This window comes from Panulirus ornatus, chromosome 32, assembly GCF_036320965.1.
Source record: "Panulirus ornatus isolate Po-2019 chromosome 32, ASM3632096v1, whole genome shotgun sequence".
NCBI classification, from domain to species: Eukaryota; Metazoa; Arthropoda; class Malacostraca; order Decapoda; family Palinuridae; genus Panulirus; species Panulirus ornatus.
Genome location: NC_092255.1, coordinates 28,171,372 through 28,185,893, shown reverse-complemented (window position 1 = coordinate 28,185,893; position 14,522 = coordinate 28,171,372). Strand labels below are relative to the sequence as shown.

General features: G+C 42.3%; 1 protein-coding gene across 1 annotated transcript in view; it reads right to left on the bottom strand.

Moving 5' to 3' along the window:
* The window catches only part of LOC139759278 (uncharacterized), a 237,589-nt gene that overhangs the window by 222,023 nt on the left and 1,044 nt on the right, over positions 1-14,522 (bottom strand). The gene's annotated exons all lie outside the window — the stretch shown is intronic.

The window sequence follows — 14,522 nt, the reverse complement described above, 5'->3', positions numbered from 1 at the left end:
CCTAAGTACACACACACACACACATACGCGCGCGCGCGCGTTCTCTCTCCTATAATAACATTGAAGAGAAACATTTAAAGTATGTGAATATCAGCTACAGTATTGCCATAGAAAGTTCCCACAGCAGGAGCCACAGTCCAGTAGAAACAGCAATCATCCAGCAGGCAGAATGAACAACTAACTAACTACTAAACCTCGACCCACTAGGCCAACCCTCACCAAGACTGTGGTGATAACTTGCATGTGTGAGGCAAACAGGTAATTAAGATGGTAATCTGTGCAGACCAGAGTATGGCCAGGCAGGGCCAGCCACTTACCCTCTGCCTCTACCCTACACACATCTTCACATTGATATAACATCTCATATCTCAGTCGGTAATGTGTAACATACCTAACTTCCGTTATGCTTTCTGAAGTCATTTCATTTACTCAACTTACGTGAAAATATCCACACGTGGTACCAAACATCCAACTATCGTATCACATATCAGTATGTGGTTTAAAGGAACAGAATGCCACTGCTGCCAGTCATCTCCGTATGGCACAAAAAACACTTTTGTGACATCAAACATCTGTAACCGGAACTTTACGATGTGTCAGTCGAGACAAATATTTGCCAATGATGCCTCACACCTGGCACAAGTGGCCACACTGCCATACAAGTCTGAAGGTAACGGTCATCAAGGTGTGTACTGGTGAAGGAGACAATGTGTAGCTACAGTACAAGGTGCACCACAAGTTACGTACGAGCTCTGCATCAGACAACACAACTTACTTCGTCTACATTACAAGTTATGTGATCACATCTCCTGCTGTACAAGCTATAACCAAACCCTTCATCCACAACAATATTCTTATCCTTATAATCAAATATATGTGCTATGGTTTTGATGACACATTGCTTGTTACTATAAATGTACTCTCTCTCTCTCTCTCTCTCTCTCTCTCTCTCTCTCTCTCTCTCTCTCTCTCTCTCTCTCTCTCTCTGTAACACTACAGCCGCGCCAGCTCTACCAACAGGAGGAAATGGGCACCAACTTATGAGGTGAGACAGGTAGTCGGGATTGCAGGAAATGTTTCTTTACTAACGTCATTATCGAAGCGTGGAAGTTCATGTTGTTCACAAGAACATTGTTAATATCTTGAACATCAGGCTTGATCATCCCTCACTCTCCCGTACTGACTACCTCCTGCAGCCACTCATGATAACATGGTGTTGACTGAACTATACAAACAATACAAAGGAATGTAAACATTAACAGAGAACTCGGTGTTCTGTTTATGATAATGGAAGATATGAGAGTCACACATTAGTGTGGTCCACGTTGCAAGACACAGATAATATTATGATAATAACCAGCAAATTGTCATTGTTACTGTGGAGGCGCAAATAAGTTGTGGACTTGAAGCAAAGTATTTCTTGTGTTCTTAAACGTATCTCTAGTATCAGTACTTTTAACCATTCTAACTGGCAGATCATTCCATATGTTAACAATCTGGCTCAAGAAGAAGTACTTGGCCTCATGCGAGGTAAGACGCTTGTCCACATGTTTGTGTCCAGTACTGCGAGGTAAGACGCTTGTCCACATGTTTGTGTCCAGTACTGCGAGTGTCATCAGACGTGGTATGAAACAGAATAGACCAAGATTATCCAAAGATTTGGATCATTTTGAGTACCTGTATCAGACCAACTCCTAACCTCTTGTCTAATCTAAACAGATTCAAGTTTAGTTTTGATGTAATTAAAGGGCCTAGTGGAAGGCCAACCCCTCACACCAGGCGTCTTACGACTGTGCGACAGTCGTGCTCACGGTTCGTGCCGTCATAGCCTAGGGTCGTACAGTCGTGTTCAAGTCGTACTATCCTGTTGTACCGTCGTGCTGATGGTGGTGTTGTACCGTCGTGCTGGTAGTGTTGTTGTACCGTCGTGTTGATGGTGTTGTTTACCAAGTGATCGCAGATAAACCCACTCTTACATTATGACAAACTGTTCCTTTAAGCTTCAACTGTGTACCTGATATGTTAGAGACACACCCTCAGGTTATATACTGCACGTGTCAAGACCATGCTTAATGCATTAACCATCAACCCTTTACGAGAAGACGGTGAAATTCTTGAGCACTGCGGTACGACATGACCCTTAAAGGCTTAGTCATCATAACCAAGTTTAGGTCATATTATGGTAAAGCATGATCACATGGTCGGGTTAAGAGGCACAGATATGTGGGTTGCAGGGGGTCAACAAGACCTTAGCATGAGCAACATTGTGACCCGCGTTCCTGACTTGTTGTCATCACAGAGCACTTGACTCCCGCCTCCACCACCGTACCTTCCATCAAACTTCCCTCCTACAACTCGCCAAGAAGAATTCACCACAAACTCCTGTCAAACTTCTCTCGCCCAAGCCCTCCCATGGTCACCTCTCTCTCTCTCTCTCTCTCTCTCTCTCTCTCTCTCTCTCTCTCTCTCTCTCTCTCTCTCAAAAATTTAGACATATCTACTCATACTACCCTTCACCCCTAAATATATATATATATATATATATATATATATATATATATATATATATATATATATATATATATATATATATATATATATATCAACATTACAGACATCTACCACGTCTAGCTAGGTCCATTTTTAATATCCGCAAGTTAAGCCAAAATTCAAGTTGTAAAATAAACTTTTGATAAGCGTTTAACATTCATACAAGCCAAATTGTAAGTATTCACAGTTAATGCAGAACGACTTGTACTGTACATCTGACGAACAAGAGCAATACAACATATTCTGCAGAATGCCCTCATGAGGGAAGCTTGTGTATATTAACTGCACAAGAACAACACAATACGACTGTACAATGTCCTCAGAGATGAACAACACAATACTACTGTACAATGTCCTCAGAGATGAACAACACAATACGACTGTACAATGTCCTCAGAGATGAACAACACAATACGACTGTACAATGTCCTCAGAGATGAACAACACAATACTACTGTACAATGTCCTCAGAGATGAACAACACAATACGACTGTACAATGTCCTCAGAGATGAACAACACAATACGACTGTACAATGTCCTCAGAGATGAACAACACAATACGACTGTACAATGTCCTCAGAGATGAACAACACAATACGACTGTACAATGTCCTCAGAGATGAACAACACAATACGACTGTACAATGTCCTCAGAGATGAGACTGTTGTGTAGGGTACAAGATGCAGCGTCCTGCCTGGTGAACATTTCAGGTTAGGTCAAAGGTCATCAGGCCATCATACCTTTCGATCGTATGGGCCTGTATGAGGTGATGACTTAACACCATGTACAGTGACCATAGACAGTTCACACTAACACAGGTGTGTCTTGTGTGTTATCACTAACCAGCATGTGGTGCAGATAGCAAGACTGGCTGCTGACGTGCGCGGGGGGGGGGGTTGCTGCTTCAACACGTGAGCCTTACCAGGCGCCACACTTACACTGCCCAGGCGTGCCTGGGTATAAGTAAGCCTTTCACTTCAGAAGTGGCGCAAGTCTTAATAGGGAGTGAACACCTTACATAATGACCAGTACCACTCACATCAACACAATCAACCTTACAACAAAGAAAAACATTTGTTTCACTTGGTAACTACACACCAGACAACATCAATCTTTGAATAATATTTACATCCAGTTAGATCATATGAATTATGAAGTAGATATCATTCATCCTAGTACTACAATGGACACAATTATGAAGTAGATATCATCATCCTAGTACTACAATGGACACAATTATGAAGTAGATATCATCATCCTAGTACTACAATGGACACAATTATGAAGTAGATATCATTCATCCTAGTACTACAATGGACACAATTATGAAGTAGATATCATTCATCCTAGTACTACAATGGACACAATTATGAAGTAGATATCATCATCCTAGTACTACAATGGACACAATTAAAATAAGTTCTTTATTACCTTGACTGTCACTTTGTTATTACATCTGTGGGTAACACACCTGACTACACCTGCCAGGGTTGTACGACCAAAATACAGGTCAGTTGTATAAAGCTGGGTTGTATGACCTGGCTTGCAAACCTCTGAATAACTCTCTCTCTCTCTCTCTCTCTCTCTCTCTCTCTCTCTCTCTCTCTCTCTCTCTCTCTCTCTCTCTCTCTCTCTCTCTATCCACACACACTATATATATATATATATATATATATATATATATATATATTTACTATACCTTGTCGCTGTCTCTCGTGTTAGCGAGGTAGCACAAGGAAGCAGACGAAAGAATGGCCCAACCCACCCATTTACACATGTATATACATACACGCCCACACGCGCACATATACATACCTATACATTTCAATGTATACATACATATACATACACAAATACATATATATACACATGTACATATTCATACTTGCTGCCCTCAGCCATTCCCGTCGCCACCCCGCCACACATGAAATGGCATTCTTCTTCCCTCCACACGCGTGCGAGGTAGCGCTGGGAAAAGACAACAAAGACCACATTCGTTCACACTGTTTCTAGCTGTCATGTGTAATGCACCGAAACCACAGCTCCCTTTCCACATCCAGGCCCAACAAAATTTCCATGGTTTACCCAAGACACTTCACATGCCCTGGTTGAATCCACTGACAGCACGTCAACCCCGGTATGCCACATCGTTCCAATTCACTCTATTCCTTGCATGCCTCTCACCCTCCTGCATGTTCAGGCCCCGATCGCTCAAAATCTTTTTCACTCCATCTTTCCACCTCCAATTTGGTCTCCCACTTCTCTTCGTTCCCTCCACCTCTGACACATATATCCTCTTTGTCAATCTTTCCTCACTCATTCTCTCCATGTGACCAAACCATTTCAACACACCCTCTTCTGTTCTCTCAACCACACTTCTTATTACCACACATCCCTCTTACCCTTTCATTACCTACTCGATCAAACCACCTCACACCACATATTGTCCTCAAATATCTCATTTCCAACACATCCACCCTCCTCTGCACAACTCTACCTATAGCCCACGCCTCGCAACCATAAAACATTGTTGGAACCACTATTCCTTCAAACATACCCATTTTTGCTTTCCGAGGTAATGTTCTCGCCTTTCACACATCCTTCAATGCTCCCAGAACCTTCGCCCCCTCCCAAACCGTGACTCACTTCCGCTTCCATGGTTCCAACCACTGCCAAATCCACTCCCAGATATCTAAAACACTTCACTTCCTCCAGTTTTTCTCCATTCAAACTTACCTCCCAATTGACTTGTCCCTCAACCCTACTGTACCTAATAACCTTGCTCTTATTCACATTTACTCTCAGCTTTCTTCTTTCACAGCTTTCAGCCACCAGCGCTGTATCATCAGCGAACAACAAATGATTCACTTCCCAAACCCTCTCATCCACAACAGACTGCATACTTGCCCCTCTCTCCAAAACTCTTGCATTCACCTCCCTAACCACCCCATCCATAAGCAAATTAAACAACCATGGAGACATCACGCACCCCTGCCGCAAACCGACATTCACTGGGAACCAATCACTTTCCTCTCTTCCTACACGTACACATGCCTTACATCCTCGATAAAAAACTTTTCACTGTTTCTAACAACTTGCGTCCCACACCATTTATTCTTAATACCTTCCCCAGAGCATCTCTATCAACTCTATCATATGCCTTCTCCAGATCCATAAATGCTGCATACAAATCCATTTGCTTTTCTAAGTATTTCTCACATACATTCTTCAAAGCAAACACCTGATCCACACATCCTCTACCACTTCTGAAACCACACTGCTCTTCCCCAATCTGATGCTCTGTACATGCCTTCACCCTCTCAATCAATACCCTCCCATATATTTTCCCAGGAATACTCAACAAACTTATACCTCTGTAATTTGAACATTCACCTTTATCCCCTTGGCGGAATGCATGCAACATCATATATATATATATATATATATATATATATATATATATATATATATATATATATATATATATATATATATATATAAATATATATACATCTCTGGGGATAGGGGAGAAAGAATACTTCCCACGTATTCCCTGCGTGTCGTAGAAGGCGACTAAAAGGGGAGGGAGCGGGGGGCTGGAAATCCTCCCCTCTCGTTTTTTTAATTTTCTAAAAGAAGGAACAGAGAATTGGGCCAGGTGAGGGTATTCCCTCAAAGGCCCAGTCCTCTGTTCTTAACGCTACCTCGCTAATGCGGGAAATGGCAAATAGTTTGAAAGAAAAGATAATAATAATAATAATAATAAACGTGGGAAAAGCACAGCTCCTCCTTGAAGAACAGACGTAGAGTACGTGCAAGTGAAGGTGGTGGAGTTGGATGTGGGCGGAGAACAGTATGAGTGAAGATGACCACTTTACATAGTTGAGGTAGGTGAGGCTTGCTGATGACGTGAGGAAGACTGCATCATCTAACTCTAATGATGACGTGAGGAAGACTGCATCATCTAACTCTAATGATGACGTGAGGAAGACTGCATCATCTAACTCTAAGGATTTCCACTACCAGTTCTGGCAAACTTAGCCAACATCACCATTCTGGTCTAACCTTATAACTTGTCAAGTTGTTTCGTTTGTTTCCAAGATAACAATCAGATAGAGTCGTTCAGGCCGGCCACGAACTGACTCAATGTTGACATCCGCCACTAAACATACAACGATGCAATCCATAATGTAATGTTGACATCCGCCACTAAACATACAACGATGCAATCCATAATGTAATGTTGACATCCGCCACTAAACATACAACGATGTAATCCATAATGTAATTGTGTATACACAAACCACCTGGCCAACCGTCATTCCTGTAATAATAAACTGAACTTTTTCTACCATAATTGACGTCACCAAGTGAAGGATTGTAATCGAGAAGTGATGATGTATTTTGAAGGTCATACATATTCTCCTTCAAGTGAGTCACATACTTGTTGTCTTAACACATGGTTCTGCCAACAGCTTCATCCTGAGGGGGGGGGGGAACCTGCTGACCTGAGGATATAACACACACACACACGTCTGACCCTGACTATACACACACACACGTCTGACCCTGACTATACACACACACACGTCTGACCCTGACTACATTGAAGAAACACAAGTGTTACCCTAACTACATAACAGGCACATGTGTTACTCCTCACTACATGACAGACACACAGATGACCCTTACTATCTAACAGACACACATATGTGACCCTCCTCACTACTTATTTAGGAGGTTGGTGTGTGTGTGTGTGTGTGGATGGGAGTGAGTTTGAAAGCTGGAGGAAGGTGGAGGAAAAGATGGTAAGTGCACAGGTGGTTGTTGTATGGAGAAGAGATGTGCATCATGCCAGGTAATACAAGTTGATGTACGTCTTAGTACTTGTATACATGTTTTCCCTGGGGAAGTGATTATCTATAATGAAGGTTTTATTGATGTCACATGACGTCACCGGGAGAGCCACCATGGCAGAGGCCTGAGTACTGCCGGGTGCGGTGGTGAGAAGTGGCAATGATGGTGGTTTTCCGATGTGGTGAAAACCAGTGGAGGAAGATGACCAGTAAACTGTGGCTCGCACGCAACACCATTACCAGCAGGAGTCAGGCCACGTCCAGCCACACTCCACATTGATGCCACACTTGGCCGCCACCAGATAACACACGTCACGTAATGTATGATGACACAAAGTGGCATCTTATCTGGGTAGCCTTACAGGAAGGACGGACATGATATGGAAAGCCTTTATTACTGATAGGAAAACAAAACATTACATAGATAATACTAAAAACATACGACTATTACTGATTGCCTTACACTGGTAACGTTACTTGCCACCGTGATATCCTCCCCACATACTGGAAGATGGGTCGTTATATAGGTACGTTACAGCGGGACACACGAAGCTGAACACACTGACCACGAGGGTAGGATCCTTCAGTATACTGAACTTAAGTCTCTGGTTAGCTCACACGCCAGGTCATCATCATCATCACCATCAAGGTTGTACAGTCGTGCTCCACCAGTTAACAACTGATTACATAACCTTATAAAGCACTACAATACTATATCTAACTTTCAACATTACCTTCATGTGTACACAGCCACTCCCTGCCCACCGTGCCACCACCACCCACACCTACGTCTCTCATCACAAAATTCAGGACATTTTATCAACGAGCAAAGGTCATGTGTGTTGGGCCTGGGTCATGGTTTTATCAAGGGTCTGGGGACCAACATCTTACCCACAGCTGCTCCTCCTGTCGTTACACCAGCAGTTCTCATGTAACCAACATACTTAACACAGCCAAACTAAAGTTGTAAGCTGTAGGGGGGTATAAAGTTCATGTTCAACATGATACTCTACAACTCCATACAAAGCTTACGTTTCTCTTGTTTACAATCATAATAATCAATTCGAACTTTTCGTACCAGTATAGCTTTATTATATATACTGTATAACAAAACAATTCAGAACAGGTTAAAAAAAATTGTACCTCCACAAATTAAGGGAATTAAATATAATGGCTAATCTATCTATCTATATCTGTGAGGCCTGTTCCCACCTGCAACTCCCCCCAGGGCATGTCTACGTCAACAGTCTTCACAAGTAGTGAACTTCAGTGGGACTTTTTTAGCCTTTAGTGCCTCACCCTTAACACGCCACTACCAGAAGGTAAGTCAAGCACACTGTTTAAATAGGCTCCTACCTACTGTTCCTACCTACTACTACTACTTAATGCTCCTACCTACTGTTCCTACCTACTACTACTACTACTACTACTTAATGCTCCTACCTCCTGTTCCTACCTACTACTACTACTACTACTTAATGCTTCTACCTACTGTTCCGACCTACCACTACATGTACCTTGGGAAACCTAGTTACAAACAGTGAGGTGTGTGAGTTAAGTGGTGTCAGAAGTGTTATGTATAACAATGAGATTGTATGTTTGTGGACACAATGGCATCAGTCCACGTGTGGGTGAGGCAGAAAGACAAACAGGTACCTGGGTCAGAGGAGTGCAGTTTGACAACCACTGAAGTGCTGCTCGCTCACTAGTGAGGCGCCACTACCCGTGGCCAGGCAGGGAGGCCATACCTCCCTGGTCGTTGGCTACCTACCACTTGTATGTTATCAGTAATATGTACTGGCAGTAAACAAGTCGACCAACAGACCTACACTACGTGGTGCCTCCTGTTAATATTGTTCACCAACACCAGCACTACCGACTACATTATTACACATCTGGCAACATAAAGCTCGTTCTGTGAATGGATGTTTCAGTTGCCACGTACGTACATAATATTTTATAAACTTTCTTTACATATCTGATAATCACAGTTTTTTGATAACTAGCCTAACTATAATAATAATAATAATAATAATAATAATAATAATAATAATAATAATAATAATAATAATCTATATGGAACTCTACAAGGGAGAGCACTATGTAATCTCTGTGTACAATGTTACTATTTCCTGAACACAATGACCAACATGTTACCGTCAAGTGGTCATCAATTATCACCAGTTGAACAACACGACATCTGGTATGTTACCCTGGTCTCCCTCACCTATGAATGAAACACACACACAATAAATACGACCGAGATATAACTACGGTAATCTAAAAGCTAAAGAATAACTGCCTAATCTTACAAGCTTGTAGTACTAGGATGTAAAAAGAAATGTTACGCTTCGAAATTCAGCTGGCTTGATCACGACCGACCCCAGCTTTACATCATACACAATATAAACCATGTGTACACACGGTGAAGGACGATATCATCTCCCTACCTAAACATGGGTGGGTGTAGGTCACTGCCAACAACACACAACTTTCACACTACAACACCAAGCCAGCTGGTTGCTGACACAATTAACTCGTCAGGTACGACCACTAAGTACGACCCTTGATCACGACCACAGTACGACCACCAACCAACTGCTCGCCAGGCAGTAGAGTAATACACCATATTAGCCTAACTAATACAGTGCTCTCATGTAACTTACATTGAACGTGGCCATATTGGTCAATACGTTAGGTTGTTGTGAAGTCACTAAATATGCAACTTTTTATTGATTTTCCTATCTAAAAATCTATGCAAATTCTCGAAACAATTTTTTGGTTATGTATAAGAAAGCACTTTACGAGAACAAAATTCAGGGTAAGCGGTCTACATATCCCTGATTTGCATATATATATATATATATATATATATATATATATATATATATATATATATATATATATATATATATATATAATTGTATGGCTGTTTACTAGATATATTCATGGTTGATAGACGTACATTTGGCTCAAATGTATTTTCGGTCAACTCAGAATACAGATGATGTGATATGTTAGGTCGAGGTAAGAGTTCAACACTTACTGTGTAACACAATCACACACTCACCTCTAATGCAGTGTCCCTTAAAGGAAAATGTCTTACCAAAAGTATAATTTTAAATTTAACAATAAGGGGAAAACATGCATGTCAGTTCCCAGTCCATGATTTACGAGGTGATTACCACAACTTGCGTCTCTAAAATATGAATTATTCTTATAACATAAACTGCCAAACGAAGGAGATGCGTGCCCACATGATCACACCTCAAAAACTGCCACCAGACTTATAGTGTTTATTTGACTATGGTACATTTTCATGCTAGCGTAGTAAATCCCAGCTGGGAGCGTTACAAAACTTAATATTTATCAATCCCATTTTAGGTTGTTTCCACTTCCGTATTCATGCAACACTGACCCTTGTCATCATCAACACTGTCACTATCAGAGAGATGCGCCCCTGCCTCGCCCCTACCACCTTCCAACAACAGAACATAAATATACACAAGAACAATGATCATATCATACCTCCAACACCTGATAAATTGAACACTGTTAGGCCACGTTCTGACCCAAGCATCAATATGATCGAAGGGGGCTGTTGTGACCCTAGCATCAATATGATCGAAGGGGGCTGTTGTGACCCAAGGAGAGAGTGACCCCATCTGATCCAAGGATAGTACAGGACACGCCTAACAGAAGGTTAGTGCTGCGCTCCGTCTGATGTAAGGATACTAAGTTATCACTGGTGATGTGGGCGACCATACAGTGGCGGGAGAGCCTGGCCATCTCCGGGGTACAGGACGTCATGATGGCTGAGGCCAACTGCTTTACATACTTGGCTGCGGCAGTAGTTCTGATTTATCCTTTACACCCCTACTGTCTGCTCATGCATGTAGACGTACATACATATTGTCTTGGCAAATGTGCGAGGTGCACAACAGTGACCAGTGAAACTATAAGGACAAGAACCGTAATGAAGGTCGTGAGGTAGTCCTCCTGCATGAGAGACTCAATAACATTTATGATTTGAGACAACAAGAGTGAGGGAGGCAGGCCACCAGTGCTCGGGACCCAGACCCTCACACTGTGTACAACAGTGTTCACTCCTCACCACATGTACACATGGCTGCAGTCATGCAGCAAGTCCCGTTCAGCTTGGATTTGACGTTCAATGGAAGCTATATGTATTGACCAAAGTCTACATTCATTCAATAGTCACAACAGCATCACTACAAAATGATCTTACTTACAGTGTATCATTCCAGGTCAATCGCTACTATTTACTGTTTACTGGCATTTACAAAGTAATAATCAGTCACGAACACGCCCTCATCCAGGGAACACGCACGCCACCACCCTCCATCACCCATGTACGAACATACAACCTTTGACCATGACAATACAATCCTTGGTTACGATGGCGTGACCTTTGACCTGACCCTTAAAGGTAATTGGCACACCATAATACCCAAGGTACGGAGAGTCATGCTACAGGGGCTCAAGAGTCGAACAGATGTGCACAAGGCTCGTACCTTGAACCTCAACATGTATGTTGTCATGCTCACAACCATGGCACCAACACACCCACCAGACACAACACGCCACAACAACCAGAGCACCAACACAACCACCAGACACAACACGCCACAACAACCAGAGCACCAACACAACCACCAGACACAACACGCCACAACAACCAGAGCACCAACACAACCACCAGACACAACACGCCACAACAACCAGAGCACCAACACAACCACCAGACACAACACGCCACAACAACCAGAGCACCAACACAACCACCAGACACAACACGCCACAACAACCAGAGCACCAACACAACCACCAGACACAACACGCCACAACAACCAGAGCACCAACAAACAGCAAGAAGAACCTTACAACAAAACAGTAAGAAAACTTCAAACACAGTAACAACCACAAGCCTCTCCATAACACCAGACCTAATGATATGAACACATTGTCATACAACACCCACCCACCTCCAACAGTCATACAACACCCACCCACCTCCAACAGTCATACAACACCCACCCACCTCCAACAGTCATACAACACCCACCCACCTCCAACAGTCATACAACACCCACCCACCTCCAACAGTCATACAACACCCACCCACCTCCAACAGTCATACAACACCCACCCACCTCCAACAGTCATACAACACCCACCCACCTCCAACAGTCATACAACACCCACCCACCTCCAACAGTCATACAACACCCTCCCACCTCCAACAGTCATACAACACCCTCCCACCTCCAACAGTCATAAACCACCCTAAGAGACTCACAACCACAACCCCATGACACCTACAACTACAAAACACAACCATAACCCCGAGATACTCACAAGAGTAACGTGGCGGGCGAGAATGGGAGTAAGTGTCTATAACAGTAATGTGGTGAATGTTGGATAAAATGATCATAATGTTGAGGTGATGACATAACTACAATGGCAAGGCCGGGGATGTGGCGTACTGCTCCTCACACCAGCATCTGAGAGAGAGAGAGAGAGAGAGAGAGAGAGAGAGAGAGAGTCTATCTATCTACTAGTAGCTAGGAAGAGATTTTGCCACATGCCAGAGGCAGACGCTACGCCAGAGAGCAGCAGTACACACATTGAAGAAAGTTGGGTAATGTGTGTGTGTGTGTGTGTGTCTCCGGCCAGGATCATGAATGAACCAAGGAACGCCTGCTCGGTGGCAGGCCCAGAAATACACAGTTCTTTTTCTCAGTTTTCCTCCCTCCCTCCCTGACCGTTCCACATGTGCACCATCTGTACATCCAAATGAGCGTGTGTCTGTATCTTTTTGTGTATGTGTTAGTGTGGCTGACAGAGACACACAGGGGGAGTGTACCTAGATATTTCTATATCATATATATATATATATATATATATATATATATATATATATATATATATATATATATATATATATATATATCTTTGATTGGTGTTCGTGAAGGGTGGGTGGTTGCGTGTGTCCTGGCAGAGTGCTCGGGCAGGAAGGCACTGCCTCACGTGATCACTGTGACAGTGAACACTGCCAAGTGACGGGTGAGCTGTTGTGATGTGTGTCTTGTGCGACACTGCGCTCCTCTGGAGCTCTCTACTTCCTCAAGTTTTACCTCAAAACAACAACAACAACAACAACCACCTAGGATTGTGTACAAGGCAGGATTTTCAGTGTAACATGTACATCAAGTTCCTGTCTTTTCTTTACTTGTGTGTTTCTAGTTGATGATATATATCACGTAAGGCAGAGCCTTGATGACCACTTCTGTCCACTAGGAGAATCTTCCACGTTCAAAAGAGTTCACTTCTCTTACCATGACCACCAATGACCGCCATCATCACGTGCTGCTGGCACCAGGGATGGTACAGTACCAGCGGCATGTGTCAAGGTTATCATATCACTCACATAATAACCCCACAACCTCTTCACATGACTCACCTGGCGGCACCTTACCTCACACAAACCATGATGATCAACCTTACCTTCATCAGCAACATAACGTCATGGTAACTCCTGCATCTAAATTACGACCACCACCACCATCTTGTACCACAAGATGAAACCTGCATCTAAATTACGACCACCACCACCATCTTGTACCACAAGATGAAACCTGCATCTAAATTACGACCACCACCACCATCTTGTACCACAAGATGAAATCATAATACTCTCTTAATGACTATTTATAATACACTCTTGATTACAAACTATAATACTCTTAATTACTCATTATTATACTCTCTTAATTACAAACTATAATACTCTCTTAATTACAAACTATAATACTCTTAATTACTCATTATTATACTCTCTTAATTACAAACTATAATACTCTCTTAATTACAAACTATAATACTCTTAATTACTAATTATAATACACTAAATTACAAACTATAATACTCATAATTACTAATTATTATACTCTTAATTACAAATTATAATACTCTGTTAATTACCAATCATAATACCCTTTTAATTACAAATTATGATACCCTCTTAATTGCACATTATAATACTCTTAATGACCAATGATAATACCCTCTTAACTACAAATGTTCCTACAT